The sequence below is a fragment of the Heterocephalus glaber genome, unplaced genomic scaffold (assembly GCF_053883595.1).
Source record: "Heterocephalus glaber isolate CG9 unplaced genomic scaffold, H.glaber_assembly_v1.0 deba00001523, whole genome shotgun sequence".
Classification (NCBI taxonomy): domain Eukaryota; kingdom Metazoa; phylum Chordata; class Mammalia; order Rodentia; family Bathyergidae; genus Heterocephalus; species Heterocephalus glaber.
Window position 1 is genome coordinate 26,829,068 of NW_028258327.1, and position 18,825 is coordinate 26,847,892.

Sequence of the window (18,825 nt, forward strand, 5' to 3'; positions counted from 1 at the left end):
AAAATACTTATGCTGAGAAATCAATTAAAAATATTTAATAAATAGTGCTAGAATACTGGTTAACAATTTAGAAAAAAAGTATACACTATTTGCCAAAACACTCTAATAGGTTAAAGTGTTAATTTTAAAAACTGAAACCATATTTCAAAAAAAAAGAAGAAAATATAAATAGTTACATAATTTGGCAATGAGACAAGGCTTTAGAAGCAAAATAAGAATAAAAAGATTAATTTACTTAACACAAATTTCATAAAATTATAAAAATTTTATAGAATTATAAGAATTTTGCAGCTCTATGTATTTTAAAAGCCAATAAAAATTAAAAGGAAGATAACAAGCTAGGGACAAAAGACCCATAAATCATAGCACTGGGGCCAACAGAAATCTGACACTGTGTGCTCACTAGCTGGTCAGTAGATTCAGAACATGTTCTGGTACGACTGGCCATGTGACTACATCCACAGAGTGAAGAGAACAATTAGAACAACTGGTGTTCTCCTGTCATCCCATTATGGCCTGAGCTAAATCATGTCACCAAATCCAAAGTGGCAACTGTTCTCAGCAGTCCTGTGCTACCAAGGGATATGCTCCCTAAGTAACCCACTGACCAACAAACTGGGAAATGAAAAATTGAATATCTGGGTTTGGGAAAGAATGAAACGGGAGCACACACATTGGAAATGGGTCTGGAAGTTTATACTCAGTCAATTCTAGAACAAGTTTTCTCTTGGCTGTTCCCATAGCCTCTAACACCTCCCTGTACCTTATCATATGTCTTATCTAGGGGTCTCCAAAATGGGCCACATATACCTTAAGGCCTATGAATTCAGTCTCTTAGGGTATTGGAAGAAATGTTAGATCCTCTACTTATAGTTATGTTTATGCCCCAAACTGAATGAATATCAAATAAGAAAGGATTCATGTATTCATATATAATAGAAAGATGGTGAGAGCACTTTCTTATAGAGATACTGTGAGGGTTGGTTAATGTGTCTAGACAAAATTAAGTTCTGAATGAGAATGAGTTGTACTTATCACTGGTAAGTTGGTGCGGGTGCACTCCCTTGGCAGTAGGCCAGCCCCTCTCTCTGATTAAGTGATTGTGCCGAGTAGAGAGCCCTAGTATGAAATTAATAGTTCCAGTCCTCTCAGCATTCCATCACACAAAGCAGTTAGTCAGACTTTGATGATTATTTTGATATACTCAGTCATCATAGAATAGTGATAAAAAGATATCTACATCAAAAAGCAAAGTAAAATAGTAAATTTATGATATGGTGACCCAGTCCATAACTTCAGCACTCTGGTAGGCTGATGCAGGAAGATCTCAAATTTGAGCTCAGAGAGGGGAACTTAACAAGTCTCTGACTTAAAAAAGAATTGAGTATGTGGCTCCGTGAAAAGGGCATGAGTTCAATCCGTAGTACCATCTCAAACAAAGGTCAAGGCCAGAGAACAAGTCACAACCTTGATGTATTTAATAAACTATATTCTGAGGTAGAAACATGATGTACTAGTCAAGTCTATGTGGTTATCTAACTTTTCCCCACTGTTAATACTGGCAACTATAACATCTTTTAATTACACATTTGAAAACTCAGGAATACATTTGGATCACCTATTAAGAATTTTTACAATTAGTGTCAGCAGATACAGGGCTGATTGATTGAACATTTTAAAAGAAAAAAATAAATAACCTCTAATTAATTGGACAAACTGCCTGATATTAGAGATGATAAAAATTTCCCAGCTAAAAGATACTACAAAACATTGTAATTGGAGGTCCAGATTTACAAATGCATAAATATCCTGAAAACGGAATAAAATCATGAAAATTGAAAAAATACTACACAGCTATAAAAGCAATGATGCTGAAACACCAAAACAAGCTGAACTTTGAGCACCACATCATATAGTTTTGTTACAATGGGTTAACTATAGGATTGAGTTTTTGTTTTGATAAAGAAATCCACATTGTTCTCATCATGAGCATGAATAAATTAAACATAGAATTAAAATTTTATTACTATTTCAATTTTGTTAGGATGCAAAATATTTTATTATTAATAATAATGAAATAAAATTTTAAACATTAAGAATTAAATCTTATCTTTATTTCATTTCTCTTTTTGTGTAATTTTATAACTAAAACAGTGCTATAGTACTAGAAATATAATTAATAAGCAATAAATATGTAGCGGCTTCAGGAGCAATCAGAATAACTGGGGAAAAAAAGTATTGCTCTAGGCTTTGATACTCACAGCTGCTAAAGTTATTCTCTAATACATACTTGAATCATGCCTATTACTTCTTTAAAAATTTGTTAATGGCTCCCCATAGCCTAATGAACAAAATGAAAAGTTCTTAACAAAATATATGAGTGACCGGGTTGAACAGTTTTAGTATAATACCTATGAGGCTTTTCCCACTCTGTTGGGCACGATTAAATCCCCTATTTCCACAGCACTTGACCTGCAGCTCAAGCACTAAACTGATTCTACTGTCGTCTATTAGATGTTTCTCTGCCCTAGTGACTAGAATCCTGGACAGAGTCAGAAAGTGTCTAATTGCACCCAGCTCCTCCACAAGACCCTTATTTGTCACTTTATCTGAGTTTCAATTCATCGTTTTTAAAATGGAGACAATGAAAGGTGCAAAGGGATAGGGGAAGTGGGAGGGGCAGGGGAAAGGAAAGAAGGGAAAGGAAAAATTATGAGAAAAGGAAAAAACGGAAACAAACTTTGTAAATAGGGAAGGGTGGAAGGGGGACGGGAGGGCAGGGAATAGGGAAAAAATAAGAACCAAGATACATCATGTAAAGGTACAAGATCCCAATGATAAATGTAAATGTATGGTATACCTAAAATGTACCAATAAAAGAACTTAAGGAAAAAAAATTTTAAATAGGACACACATATATAAATATCGAATAGTTTCTCTAGTGTGAGAAACTGAAAGTGTAAATGGGGACTAAAATGTATGATAGGTAATGTGAAATAGGATTTAAAGGGGAAAAGGGGAAGGAAGTGGGAGGGGTAGGGGAAAGGAAAGAAGGGAATGGAATTAATATGAGAAAATGGAAAAATAGGAACAAAATCTTTGTAAATAGGGAGGAATTGAGGGGTTGAAGGGAGGACTGGGCAGGGGTGAAAGATGGGAACCAAGAGAGATTATGTAAAGGTGCAAATTTCCAATGATGAATATCATTGTATTGTATACCTAAAATGTACCAATGATTAGAATGAATAATTGATAATGCAAAATAGGAAGAAAAGGTAGGTCCAAAGGGGTAGGGGTAGTGGGAGGGGCAGGGGAAAGGAAAGAAGGAAAATGAAAAATGATGAGAAATGGAAAAAAATGGAAATAAAGTCTTTGTAAATAGGGAAGGGTGGAGGGGGTGAAGGGAGAGCTAAGAATGGGGGAAAAATAAGAACCAAGATGAATCATACTTGCATCAACTTGTACCTTTTAGGTACAAGTTCCCAATGAGAAATGTAACTGTGTTGTATACCTAAAATGTACCAATAAAAGAATAAATAAATAAATAAATAAAATGGAAACAATGGAAGACAAATATATATAATATATATAATGAGTACATAATATACATAATTATTTATAATATAATGTATTATATATTATATATAATGAATCACTCCAGTTGAGTTATCTGTCTCCATCAGTCATTCAACAAATAGTGGTTCAATAACATGGCAATAGTAAATTATTAATTTCAAGAACTGGATTTATATGTGGAATTTAACCAAACATGAATTATATCAGATCCTTATTTATACAGGTATCTTAGGGACTCAGAGATTCTGACTAATGAAATCTATCTCTTAATAAGAGTACTCTGTGTTATGCAGGAAAATGACTTATTTTCAAGCAATGTCAATGTACCCATCACTGCATTTAATCTTTATTCAAAACACATACTCAAATTCTGTTGCCACTTAATACCCAAATCACTGAACTTTTCCACTATTTCTGTGATTTTATTTATGAATTAGCAGAAGTTGTCTCTATTTGGTTTTCAAAAATATTCACCACTTCTCAATATTTACACAAATAAAGGACAGTTTGGATATTAAATGGCCCCAGCAGTCCCTATCCAGAATAGTCTTTCTTTGTAAACCTCTTCGGTGTGTAGCAGAAATCACTGTAGATAAAGTTATCTTAGACCCATGTGAAGAAATTTAGTTATTCAAGCAATTAAAATAAGTATGCTAATTTTTTTCAAAGTACTGGTTGGGTGGTATAAGGTTCTTGAAATTGAGTGAGCTCTTCCATAGTTCACAAGAGATTCCACCCATAGACCAGCTTAATTTGTGAAGCTTTAAACTTGCAGGCAACCACAAAAAGCAACTAAGAAGAATGGCCTCCAAGACCAATAGACCTGGCCTTTCTCTGCACAGCAAACTCCAAGCAAAAGTAATTCTTAATCACAGGACTCTCTCCAAATTCACACATATGTAAAAAATAAGTAAGAATACCCCATGCACACGTACGTGATTTAAAAGATTAAAATCTTCACACTCTTGTCTAGGCTCATATTGGTAAGTACAAATAAAGTGTAAAACACATCAGGAAGGACTGGGGATGCAGCTCAGTGTTCTAGTGCATACTTATCCCTGGGTATCATTCCCAGCACCACCAAAAATAAATTCAGGAAGTCATTTATTTATATATTAAATTAATATAGCATGCTCTGTATTCCATAGGCATTCTTCTAGTTGTATTTCATGGAACTGTTTTACATAAAGCTTCAGAAATTTGTGTGTGGGTGGCATCAATACAAAAGTAGTAATATTCTCAGTCCCTATAGAATATTAAATGGTTTTAGTCACTTCACTTGAATCCCAGCCAAAAATTTGCTGAAATTCTCTGGCTGAAAAACACTATTAATGGAATAACTCTGAAATTCTTTTATATTCTGAATAATTCTGTAAGGCCCCAGAGAGACCATTCCTGCACATTACTAGGCTGCTTCAGATCTGAAAATGTTCATATTCAGTTATCCATCAAGCAGAGCAAAGAAAAAGCCTGAAGGTGATGAATTCAGGAAATAGAAAAATTATGAGGAGAAGGGAAAGTTTACAGTGAAGCTCCAATATCTTTTATAGACTTTAATTCTCCACTGCCTTTTATTAGTCCAAAGAAGTATCCTTCCTCCATCTGCAAATCATTTTCTGACTGATCCTTCTGCCTCCCTCTTATAAGGACCCAGTGACACTGGATATGCCTGGATAATCCAGGCTCATCACCCCACCTCAGAAACCTGAATTGAATTACATCCGCCAAGTTCCTATTGAAATACATTGTAGGGTGTACATATAGTAACATGGGGTTTGAGGATTAGGGTGTAGTCAAAAAATCCAAGAACCCTTAAATCTAGGTTGAAGATAACCTATAAGAACTTTGGCTATTGTAAATAAGACTTTTTTAAAAATGTAATATTAATCTTGGGGAGAAAATAAGTAAACAAGCTTGAAATGCACTTATAATTTTCAATTTATTATTTTCAAATGATAGCCTGCTGGTGCTGAGAACCAACTCTGTTATAACAAAGTTATGTTTATGGGAAAAATACTTGAGAGATATGTCCTAATCACTTCTCATATTACACACCAGCCCCAAAACTATTCTTTAATGAATAACTATTAACGATTTAAGTTTTTCCTAGAAATTATATGGATTTAAATATTAAAGTAACTGTCACCTGAAATTTATTTTAAAGCTTTTAAATTCACTTTCTGTGATCCCAAGTGTTGATCATTTGCGAAATTCATCAAAATAACTTGGCCTATGGGGGAAGGTGGCAGTAAGGGCATTACATTGCCTATACTATGTTTCAATAATTCATGAAGCTGAAAGTAGTGCTTTTCCCAGATTTAGTTTTTATTTTCAAAATATATTATTTTGGTATTCTCAAACTTTTAGTACAAAACATTATGGAATAAGACTCCTTACGTTTTCGAGATATATAACTCAACATTTACTAATGAAATGATTGCTATCCAAGATTATCTTCAAAGTAATCCAAAGATAGGGGTTAAAGTTGAAGGGGGTTATAAAAGAAAAATAATGGCAATGGGTTAATGAATTCTTAAGTGGGGTAATAGGTATATGTAGATGGAATCCACTATTTTCTAATAATTTGAAAGTTTATATAATACTTTTAAAATGTGATGTAAAGATTAAATATAGAAATGCTTGTTAAAAAAGAATAAAAACAAGGTAAGCATCCATCAGTGGAAGTGAGAATACTGTACATTGTTTAAAAAGGTATTATAACCTTCTATTAAGACTGCACAGTCTTAATAGAATTTATTCTTAAAAATGAATATATATTTGAGCTGATATGGAAAATGCATGAATGAATTATAATATGCTCTTATTAGTGGAAAAGCTACCAGTTTCTCTATGTTTCCCCATGAACGTTCCCAAAAGGCTCATGTGTTCAGCTTTTGGGAGGGGGAGGTGATGGGATCATAGGGGCACTATGCTCATCGGTGGGTTAATCTCTGAAGAACACATAGCTAACTGTTCAGTTAGAAGGTGGAGCCTTGTTGGAAGAAGGGTGTAGCTGAGGGCATGACCTGGAAAGGTATATATGTCTTCCTCTCTAGCTCTTCCCTTCACTGACTGTCTGCTGGCTGCCATGGTTGAGCACCATTTCTTCTCCCCAGACCCATGGACCATGCACCACACTGTTTCTGCTTTAGTGCTGGCCAACCATAGACTGAAAACATCAGCCAAAGCAAAACTCCTCTCCTTTAAGTTGCGGGTGTTGGGCATTTTGTCCCAGTGACCAGAAAGTGACTAAGACAGCCACATAAAAATTATCCCAAATTTAAGGGCTCAAAACAGAAATTTACTCTCTTAAAAGACTAGGGGCTAAAAATACAAAATGAGTCATGTGTCCAAAAGTATATTTGCTGGGTTACATTGCTTCTGGAGATGCTAGAACAGAATTCATTCCTTGCTTTTTCCAGATTCTGGAGGAACCTGCACTCTTTAACTTATGACCTCTTAATTCTTCTTCAAATTTTTCTCAGATCTTCTGATCTCTTTCTTACAGTAACTGAGATGGTTACATTGGACTCACCTGGATAGTCCAGGATCATCACCTCATTTCAAAATCCTTAATTTAATCAAATGCGCTAAACCTTTTAGCTATGTAAAATTACCTGTTTATAGGATTCAAAGCTTAGGATGTAAACATCTTTGGGATGGGCCATATTCTGCCTATTACAGGTTTACAGATATATATCTTTCCAGAGATAATGTAATAACTACTAATACTGCACTCATTTGGAAAAGAAAACTTTTGGGTTGGTGATCTGAGATAGGAAAAACATTTTCTATTTCTTGTTTATCATTTAACACTTTGAATTATCCTCATGCATATGTATTATTCTAAAGCACGATGTTTAAAAGCTTACCAAAATGGTCGATCATTTAAACAATGTTTTAGAAAGATATATTTAAACTATGAGAGAGACTCAGTACATTATCATTTAAAAATATGACTTTAATAGAAAGTTTTAGTAACCTTTTGTGGTATACGTTAATTTTTAATATTCTTAGAATTTTGAATTCTTGGTAGACTCTGTTTCCATTAATTTTACAATGATTATTATCTCCTTTAAACATAAATGTGCTCTTAGAAACTCTGACCATAAACTTAAAAATAGTCATCATGAAGCTAGAATCTACATTGTTACTAGATTCTTTATGTTATTTCAAGTGAGCATATTGTTTTTTGGAAATGTAAAAATAGGAAAAGTTGAGTAACAAAAGAAAGGGGTTTATTATGGTCTATCACATATATCACCTTTGTTCTCAGGTACCATGAGATGAATAGGTGCAGTAGCATAGGAGATTAGAAATGTGCTCTCATTTATGGTGTCATTAAGAGCTACTCAGTTGCATGAAGACAGTTAAGAGAAATGTAAACATTCAAGACAGTGTGAGGGGAGCTCTTTAATAGCCCAGAATTAGAAGAATCAGAACCAATCCTACACAGGCATTAAATGCTGGTGGATGGAGGGGCAGCAATACTAAAGTATGGAATGTGAAAAAGCTTGGTTTGCTGAATCCTAGTAGAAAAAAAACAACCAGAAATAATGGAATTTACTTCCCTTATTGTAGTTTATAAGGAGTTGCAACAACCAAGTCTCTTTCCATTGGTTTGCTCCCACATTGCTAGATTCTAAATGTTGTGATGGAAACATGAGTTTTAAAGGTTGCTCTATTTTTGGTTTTGATCATTAACATTCTGTACAGAATGCCAAGGAAGCGTAAAATGAGATGTTCAGATTGTAATTCTTAGGAATAAGTTAATGAGGGAACCTAAAAGCTAGTAGCCTAGATGCCAGATTTATAAATGAACAATACAAGTATCATTGTGGAACTGACATCTCATTGTAATTTTTTCTTGTTATCTTCATTCTTAAATCTTAGTAATATTTTCCCATTATCTATAAAAGGATAAAGTTTCATTTATGGATTACTTTCAAGCTTTTATGCATGATAATTTTGATTTCTATCCTACACATAATGACAAATTGTGTTCCTATTTCTTAGAAAAACAATCTTTCTATGGTTTTATAACATGGCATATATGTAAATCTAGGTATTCAATTAAAATATTTTCAAAGTAAAATATTAAGTGGTCCATCTTATAAAATATATATGGAATATTTCTCAATAGCACAATTATTCTTAATTGCTACCTCTTTTCCCATGCCTCATTAGTGAAGTAAGATTCTAAGGGATTTTGCCCTAGAGAAGGAAGTGGAAAATCATATTTTGTGTCCTATTGTGGTTCAGTAATGCATTTTTCTACATATATTTTAATGCTTGTGAAGACTTTGTACAAGTAGTGTCATTCTCAATTTACAGATGCACAGTTTAAAATAGAAGAATTAAGAAATTTGCTTAAGAATTGTAGGCTGATGTTGTAAGCCCAACCTAATGAACAGTTTCCAAATTTACATGTGCTTTGTCCCCTGCACAGTGTCCTCATCCCCATAATTCTTCTATGTGGAATTAGGAACATGCCTACTTGGAATTTTAATTGTGCTCATTTATTTAAGATTAAAGTCACAAACCAATTGAGGTAGTCTTCTAGAACATGCCATTCTATTAAATGCTTAGAATCTTAGTCACCTTTAAAGTTTTTATTAATGATATGAGCAAGAGAAGTAATTATTTTACCCTGATATCACTTTCATTCAAATTATAATGAGTTTTATCTCGAGTAAGAATTTTAATACATGAACATATAAACATAAACTAAAATTTGGTGTTAGGTGGCTTAGGTTGAAAAGTTCAGTGAACTGGTGTTTTATCTAAAAGGAGTCTAGGTTTAAAAAGGCAAAAATTGCCAGGTCCTTCCAGCAAAGATGTGGTACTGATGAACTCCCTCTTACCTCTACGGAGACTACTTGGATGTACTCCTCCTATAGATGTGGGAGACTCTCAGCCAACTAAGAACTTCCTCCACAACACAGCTTCCCTCATGAAGTAAGTGTCGTCATAAGATGACTCACAGCCTACCAAAAAAAGTGTCAATTAACACTTCATTGCTATTTCTACTATTTTGTTTCAATTATTAGGTTTCACTGCTCCCTTTCTTATTGGTTTCTAACAGCCTCTGAGACTACATGTATTCAAAGCCTGCTGAGAGATGCAGGCTGGGAAAGCCACAGGCATTTCCCACAACCATTACGCCCAGTGTGCAATGAATTTTACAGCTGAGATCTAAGCTCTAGGGCCTAATGTGTCTGCTGGCAAACAATATGCAGCATTCTACCCTTTCTCATCCCTGCCCTCCTGGCCCCAGCCACGCTGTGGAACTCCAAAAGTGTCTCATAACACTATTCAATTTTAAATCAGCCTTCATAAATCTGTTTTATAGTTTCATCTACTTTCATCAGCAATTTGTGATTGCCCCTTCAAAACCTTTTGACAAATTTCTTTCTCATAACTGTCCTTGTAGAGCAATTTTCACTGACAGTGAGATAAAGACTATTGAACCTCTAAATATTAGCCCTTCCATTGAGTCCTTGTCTCATTATGGATATAAACTCATCTTCCCAGCACATATTCTCTGTGGGCAAGTAAAGGAAGCTAAGATTTCCAAGAGGTATTTATGAGTTGTATGTGAAAGTGATGTCCATGCCATTATTTGAGCTGGGACTTCTATAAAAACTATGACCTACATTGCATGTGGGAAAAGCAATTGACATGCTCACCATGCTCATCAGTTTGGGAACAGTAGGAATTTGGAAGAACTCCCCTTCCAAATGTTGCCCAGTAATCATGTACAGGCTGGTTAGTACTGATTGGCATCACTAGGCAGAATGAAAGGTTCTGAAATGTCAAGTGGAAGCTTTTGTCAAAGGGGTGTAGGGAGGGATAGATAAACTGAGAGGAAGCTCCTCATCTGTCTCTCCATTAGCCCAGCCCCAAGGCTGCATTCTTCTTAGCATCAGTGCCAACCAGCTTTATTATCCAGTTAAGTCCTCCAGCTGAATGAAGCTAAATAGTCCAGGATAACAGAGTTAGCTTTTGTTTTGTTTCATAATATATTTTAAATTATCCCTTGTTTTCCCAATTCATCCTATCTTTATTTTTGGGGGGGGAGGGGGGATGCTTCCCGGGGATCGAACTCAGGACCTTGCGCTTATGAGGCAGGCGGTGGAACCACTGAGCTAAATCCTTGGCCCTAAATCATCCTATCTTGATGCAGCTGTTATTTTGGTTCATCAAAATTCATGATGCTTTGGTATTTTCAGTGGATATAATAATAAAAAATGATAATATTAAAGGTTCTGTGTAAGTTCTTTCTTATTTACTGGATTCTCACAACTACCAAGTTAGAATGTAGTGGTCACCATTTTATAGACAAGAACCAAAGATGATACAAGGGTAAATGTCTAAACTACAGGCCTCAGGGTGCTAAGAATGGAACTAATTTAAATCCAAGTTTTTGTTTTGTAACTGACTTATTAAGCAAGTTTTTTTTTCAAAGCTCTCTACTGCTTCCACCATGTTGTACTGACTGTTCTGTGTCAAAAAAGGTGACCTAATTAGGGAGATTCTCATTGACCACAGCATCAGTTTCAATCACAGTCTATAAATCTGAACCTAAATATACCTAGAGGAACAACTCCTAATATGGTAATGAGGTTTATTGTATGTAAATGTCCTTCATTGATGATGGCTTTTTAAATTCTAAAATATTTACATGCTCTGCCTATATATCAAAAAATTACATTTCCCTAATGCCTGTAGTATCTACAACAAGGTTTTCTATTTTTTAAATGACCCCCTTACTCTCAGGACAATATGCATAGACAGAATTTTCTCAAAGAATTTAGTCCCATAACATTCAGATTTTTTCACTGAGGCATCCAGAAAAAATTCCAGTAATAAATTTGGTACTTAATTGTGACTTTTTTAAAAAGCTTAGTAACCAAAAATCAACATTCCTAATAGTTATCTTCTAGGAAACAAAACGGGGACTTAGAAAACTAAAGTACTGTGATTCAAGGAGCAGAAAAAGGTGTAACTGAACACACATTATTAAGATGCTCATAAAATTAGTACAAATTCTCATGACACACATTCAAAGAAGTGGAGCTGTCCATATTCCTAAGGAACTGAAAAGCTTTCAGATGGCATAATAAATTATTAATGGCAAATATCTGTCTCTCCCTTAGGTAGATTAAAATTTTTGTGCTCTTTTTATTGAATGCATTCAGTTATCTTGTTAACGCTGTTTCCTGAAATATTAAGTGTTATACCCTCTGCAAGTGAAAATGAACAAGTCCCACAAAACAGCAGACTATCTTTAGTAGATAACCTCTTTCTTCTAGTTGGTCTCTGGCTACCATCACCTCCTCCTCTTTCCTTCCCAAGTCTATTGGCATCAAGAGCACAGTGACTTTTAGATATGTTTCTCTTCAGTTAATTATTAAAATTCTGTTTCCCATCAAATTTATCTTTGCAACACCTCAGCCCATTAAAAACTGTCTTAAGCCAGATGACAATTGACTGGTAGATATTTTATGTACCACAACAATCTAAATGGACAACATATTATTTCCCCAAATTAAGGTAGAAATCCTCTTGACAGAGGCAGAGCTAATTCAGCCTGATCTTTACAAACATAGGCATCCTGAGTGCAAAAGGTTTGGACACAAGACCTGGGTCAGTAAGGTTTTCCAGAATGCTAAGGTCCAAAGGCTTTACTGGGTCATAGTCATGTTGGAGCTTGAGCTGGATTTTTAGATTTTTCTATTTCTCTCTAGAATAGCAAGATGGATTTACATATATTCAGCTTTGAAGTTCAGCTTCAGCTGTTACCAGTCAAGTGATTCTGATAGTAACTAACTCTCTCTTCCTCTCCCTAAAATCCACTTTTCTTTCTTCCATAGAATGATAGACCACCTATGTTGAGGTGAGTTAAGCAAGATTACTATGGCAAGCTCCTAGTACAATACTTTGCCCAAAAGACAGCTCTCAGAAAGTGTCCAATTTTAACATTTGAGCTTACCAAAGGAAAGTATTTTGGCTAATTATGCATAAATTTTGGCATGTTATCCATATTCATCTTAAATGATCACTTTAGCTTTAGGAATGCATAATGATACTTTTTCCCCATTGACCAAGATGATTTAAGCTAAGCTGCAGAAGTGAAATATGAAAAGGCAAAGATCTGGAACAAATAGCAATGCAGGATTGAGACTAAGGAAATGATGTAATTAATAATGCTGGTAATCAGATGACTAGGCAGCTACAAAATCAGTAAAGGAAGAATGCCCTACCTGAATAAATATCCTATAACTGCAAGACATCTGTGTGTTTGTAGATCATATTAAACCACCATGGATTTCAGAGCTGATTGAATAACTTGTTCTATGACCTTAAAACAGACTAACCATTCAAAATCTGCTATTTTAGTGTGAAATCTTATACATAGACTATAATGAGAAAATCCATGTTTTAGATGCTACAAGGGACACCAATGACCTTTTACACAAGAAAAAGCAAGAATATTTAATTTAATTATTAGCATAGGTACATCAGCATGGATATAGCAAAAGAAGTACTTTTTGCAATGAATTGTAAATGTTGTCCTTCAGAACATATATTTGGCATTTTTCTGGTCTCCCATAAATAATATAAGTAATTAAAGCTTATAAGACAGAGTGGGGGTGGGGGGAGAGAGAGAGAAATTATCTCTCCTCCATGATAACAACCACACAAATCTTCCTAGTGACAGTAGATACTGATAGACCAGGACTTAGCAAATGTATTCATGAATGTGAGAAGAGAAATGAAAAAGTGGAACTCCTTAAATTATCTCCACAAATAGGGGTTTTAGCAGACTTTTTTTTTTTTTTTTTTTTTTTGGTACCAGGGATCGAACTCAGGTCCTTGTGCTTGCACAGCAGGCAGCGAAACCACTGAGCTAAATCCCCAGCCCCATCAGCAGATTTTTCTATAATGTGCTGGATTATACCAATGTCCACACAACAAAGTGCTGATGAAAAACACCATGAAATCCTTTGTCATGAATGCTGTGAATCCAATCACAGCTGAATCTCATAGGTAGAATAATGTTCTAGAAAGTGGTGGTGTGTCTGTCAGAAACTTTCTCCTTCAAAATCCAATTGTAAATTAGTGAACTAATCCAGGCCTCTTCTGGAGACATCTAGGTCAAGGGATCAATTAAGACTTTTGTCTAAAAAGTAGGTATTTGCCATGACCTTCCCTAATTGTTCTGTTTGCCTCTAAAGCAGACAATAAACTACTGCCAGAAACACATGCCAAGATATCGGTGCCAGAACCTGGTTTAAGCTTCATTTACGTCATTGACCCATGCTTCACAAACCTTCACCTTGGCAAATTTGGGTAAGTGGATTTAGCATCAAGAATTAGCTTTAGGCAAATCTGTAAAGCTCATGTTTGACTCTCAACTCACTTTCCATAATCATCTCTTACTTCTATTTTCCATAATCCCCTGCAGAGGTTTAATGAGCCTTCTGATTCCATATGCACTGGAAAAAATCTAATTCTCTTAAGTTTCATTCTGTAGGCAAGGGAGTACATTGATTTAACTTGTTTCTAAGCACCTAATATATTCTTGTCCCACTGAAAATACTAGGAATATAATACTGTCAATATATCAGATCTATTCTAAAGGACTGTAACAGTCTAGATAGGAGGAAAAGATAGACATATGAAACAATTGCCAAACAATAGTGTACAATAAAATGTTCATGAGTCATCTCCCATGTGCAAAATAACTTAGAAAAGCAAAAAATCAGCATGAAAGTGCAAAGTGGAATGAAGTTTGGAAGGGGTGGGAATAGCAGTAAACTTTAAAGCATGAGAATAATGTGATAGCAGGAGAAAGCACTGCAGAAAGAAAACAATTAAATCATGATCAGAGTAAAATAATGGATTCAATGCCATCCCGTTTTAACAAAAATGTGACCTTTTATTGAGATTTCATTTCTTCAACTCAAACTATCCTGAAGTTCTTTCAGATACTAAACGGTGAGTACAAAATTTGGGGCGTGAAATACATTTGAAATCCTTGAAGCCATGCCTTGTTAATTCTCTTGCACACATAGACAAGTAGTAGACGACTCTGAAACCAGCCTAACATATTCACTAGGACCCCCCACACAAGGTACTGTGTCTCTTTGGGATCAGATGTGGGTCAAATACTATTTATTCTTTGTTTTACCAGAAAAGACTGCTTTCTCTCTTAAAACAAATCATTATGCACATATACATGATTTTGTTTTGCTAAGGATCATGTTCTAAGTACATGCACACAAGTGTGAATAAACATATTTTGATACCTCCCAAAATCAATGACTTGCCATGTAATACCCACATTTATATCACACTAAAACAATTAGTTTAAAAGTGAAATTTTTAGTCTTCATATTTTGGGGGCATAAGGTGGAGAAAAAAATTAAAATCAAGTTGCTTTCCTGAATTCAGAACAAATTCAGATGTTGGTTTATTTTTAAAGCTGAATCTGATCAAACAGGTATGTGAGGGGAAAACCTCTTTCCATATGGAACTACTTCCAAGGATTAAAGATAACTTTATTTTGGGAACTCAGTAAAATGCATATTCCAATCCAGCAGGTTTGGGGAGAATTCTCTGAGGCTGCCCTTCTCCCAAGCTCCCAGGGGATGTCAATGCAGTGGCAAGGCTGGGAGCATGAAGCACAGTTTTAAGACTTCCAGAGACATTCTTCTCAGCTGACACCACATCCCTATCAAGTAAAGTTATATGTACATATAACTGCAATAGTTCAAAAGAAAAATGCAACTGCTTAGTGAGTATTAACATTTTAAAATAATTGTTTCTGTCCCATTTTTTCAGAATGCTCACTGGTTGTTTTAAAGATATGTTTTTCTGTTTAATATATATTTCCCTTTGTTCACTCTCCCAAATGGAAGAGGAGAGAGAGAGAGAGAGAGAGAGAGAGAGAGAGAGAGAGAGAGAGAGAGAGAGAGAGGAAGGATAAGGATCTGGGGATCTTGCCTGGACTGTAACAGAGTCTAACTCCATTATGATAATTGGTAAACTGTGAACTCTCCCCTCTCTTCCTCTCTAGGACTGGGAAGCTGATGGGAAAACTCAAGAACTCTCTCCTTGGATACTGGCATGGAGTCCCAACCAATCGATTCCCAGTCCTCACAGGAGCCGTCAACCACAATAAAAAGTCCAAGCTAGCCTCTGCTCTCTTGCTCTCTAGAGTCATTTTGCAACATGCTGGAGAACTTCCTTGCTCTTTCCATAAAGCCTCATTATAAGAGTGTTGGAGACCTCTGTGGTCAAGTTCCAGTACCCACCTTCCCAGTGTATGATGCAGGCCTGAGAAAAAGAATCCACTAAGAGACAGAGCTAAGAGAGAGAAAGTGGGTTGCCAGGATGACCAATGCCAGTGCCACCGACAAAGGCACTGGACAGTCCAAGGCACTGGCTTTCATTGGAAATCAACTGGGGTAAAGGCAAGGTGTGGTTTCTATGGAAATTAATGTAAAGGCTCATAAAGTACAAGACAAAGCATTCTTGAATTAGGAACAGAATAGACAAAATATATGATTGTAATTAGAACATTGTCCTTCTAGTCAGAAGGTTTTAGTTGTGGGAGTGGAATTTGGGTGCAAGTTACTCTGACCTCAGCACATAGGCTTCAGCCAGACTCACTTCTCAAAACAAGCCAATTGTGGGGTTAACTCTTTACATTCTGCTTTGGGCATAATCAGTATTACAGTCCTCTGCATAAAAGTATTTGAATTTTCTGACTTCTGGGTGCATGTGCTCCATGATAGAGACTTCTGAACAAAATTTGGGGTGTGGATCCACTTTGTCTTTGTAGTGTTCCAAAAGACTGCATCAGGCACCAACAGCAAAAGGAAGGAAATCTTTAATGAAATTTGGGGAATTTTCCTTTTTCCTTACTTCTTATCTTTTCTTCCCACATCATTTATTCTTTCTTTATTTTACCACTTCTTTTTAATTTTTCTCCCTTTAATTTTTTCTTTTCTATTTTATTCCCCATATAATTTCTTTTATTTCTCTTTTATCTCTCTTTTTTAATCTTCTATTTCACATCATTATTTAACTTCACTTTTACCTATTCCTATAAACATCCTTCTACTACCAGTATCAATAGTATCTTTTGTCCCACTTCTCTCTCTTCATTTCTCATGTCATATAGTTTAAAGTTTCAAATTTTTCCTCTTGCATCCCCCCAATCCTAACCCCCATATCTTTAAGACTATAGCTATAAAGCTTTATTAATCTTTAGAAATCTATCTCTATAAAATTGCTGCTGAATTCATTTCTACCATTACCAGCGATATAGCTTTTGCATTTAATACATATTGCTGTAAGTCAATACCTGGATTGTCATAATGTTTACACAATAATTATGGATTACTTTTCTAGGGATAAAGGTGATACATAATTGGTTCTTATGGTGTCTTAAAATGCAATTTGTCTAGATTATACTACAGTAGCTAATTTGTTTGTTATTACTAGGGTTGTATAATTGTCACTATTAATCAATCAGTAATAACTCTCAATGTGAATTATCTCAATTACCTAATCAAAAGACACAGATTAGCAGAATGTATCAAAATAAAACCCAACAATATGTAGTATACAGAAACTTATGTAATTCAAAGAAAAATTCACAGACTAAAAGTCAAAGGATAGAAAACAATATTCCATCCAATGGGAACCCAGAAATGCAGGAGTAGCTGTGCTAATTTTAGACAAAGTAGATCTTAAGACAAAACTGGTAAAAGACACAAAGCAGATCATGACATACTGGTTAAGGGAACAAATCAACAGGAAGAGATAACAATTGTAAACATATGTGAACCAAATACTGGCACATCCAAACTCACAAAACAAATGCTAACTGACATTAAAAAGCAACACAGTTGTAGTGGGGATCCTCTATACCCTGCTATCACAAAGAGACAGATCAACTAGATAAAAAATAATCAGAGAAATATGAGAGTTCAACCAAACCTTCAAACAAATGGACTTAATAGATATCTACAGAGGGTTCCACCAAACCACAACAGGCAGATTCTTCTCAGGAGCACATGGGACTTTCTCCAAAATAAAGCAAGTAATAACCCAAAAAACATGCTTAAGTAAATGCAAAAGAATCAAAATTATCCTATGCATATTACCATATCACAGTGCAATGAAACTAGAAATCAATGGCAAAACAAACCATAGAAACTATGCAAACACATGAAAATTAATACATGTGGGGAACAGGGTAAAGGTACATTCCTAGAACCTCTGTAATAAGACCTAGTCTCCTGCGAGTCATGACAACACAAGGCTAATTAATTAGATAGAAAAAGTAGAAAAATGAGATTTAAAGAAGAAGCTGAGCTTTGGCCCTGATCAGTGCTGCTCTGGGCAACAAAGATGAAAGATCCTGAGCTTCCAACACCTTTATTCAGTACATTGTGGGTAACAAATGTAACAAGTGATTCAAAGGGCAGCAGTGGGGGAAAATCTTAGAACAATGAGGAACTATGCAGATGAAGATTTGTTCCTCCCCAGGATGTCTTCAGCTGGTGTAATCTTGCCCTGGAGCATCACAGCATCACTGGACCATTGAGCTTTTAGCTGTGACCTGAGGCAAAAATGGAGTTATGTCTTGACATGCAATAACTGGCCTGTAGGTAGGAGAATCAGGCTTAATCATAATTTTAATTGTGAAATGATTTTTCCCAAAATTTTTTTTTTTTTTTTTTTGGTGCCAGGGATTGAACTCGGATCCTTGCACTTGCGCAGCAGGCTGCAAAACCACTGAGCTAAATCCCCGGCCCATCCCCAAAATTATGTAGAATTGTTCCTAACACCCTCTTGAATAATTAATGAGACATAGATGAAATTAAGGAAGAAATTAGATAATTTCTACAATCAAACAATAATTCCAGTATAAAATACTGAAACCAGTGGGACACAATGAAAGCAGCTCTGAGGGAAGTTTATAGCAGTGAATGACCACATCAGAAAAACATACCTAATAATGCTCCTCAAGGTCCTAGAAAACTAAGAACAATCCAAATCTACTATGAGAAAACAAATTACAATAACCAGAGTGTAAATTAATGAAATTGAGATTATAAAACAATAATAAGAATCAATGAATTGAAGAGTTAGTTCTTTGAAAGAATAAACAAAATCAACAAACCACTAGCCAATCTTACCAAATAAGAAAGAAAAGACCCAAATCCA

At 35.2% G+C, this 18,825-nt stretch overlaps 1 long non-coding RNA gene across 1 annotated transcript in view; it reads left to right on the top strand.

Moving 5' to 3' along the window:
* LOC147825009 (uncharacterized) overlaps nucleotides 1-16,228 on the top strand; it is a 72,617-nt gene extending 56,389 nt beyond the window's left edge. The window contains exons 3-4 of the long non-coding RNA XR_015441460.1: nucleotides 13,818-13,932; nucleotides 15,662-16,228. This is a non-coding gene — a long non-coding RNA (uncharacterized LOC147825009). The remainder of the gene's footprint in view (nucleotides 1-13,817; nucleotides 13,933-15,661) is intronic.
* Nucleotides 16,229-18,825: the final 2,597 nt, after the last annotated feature.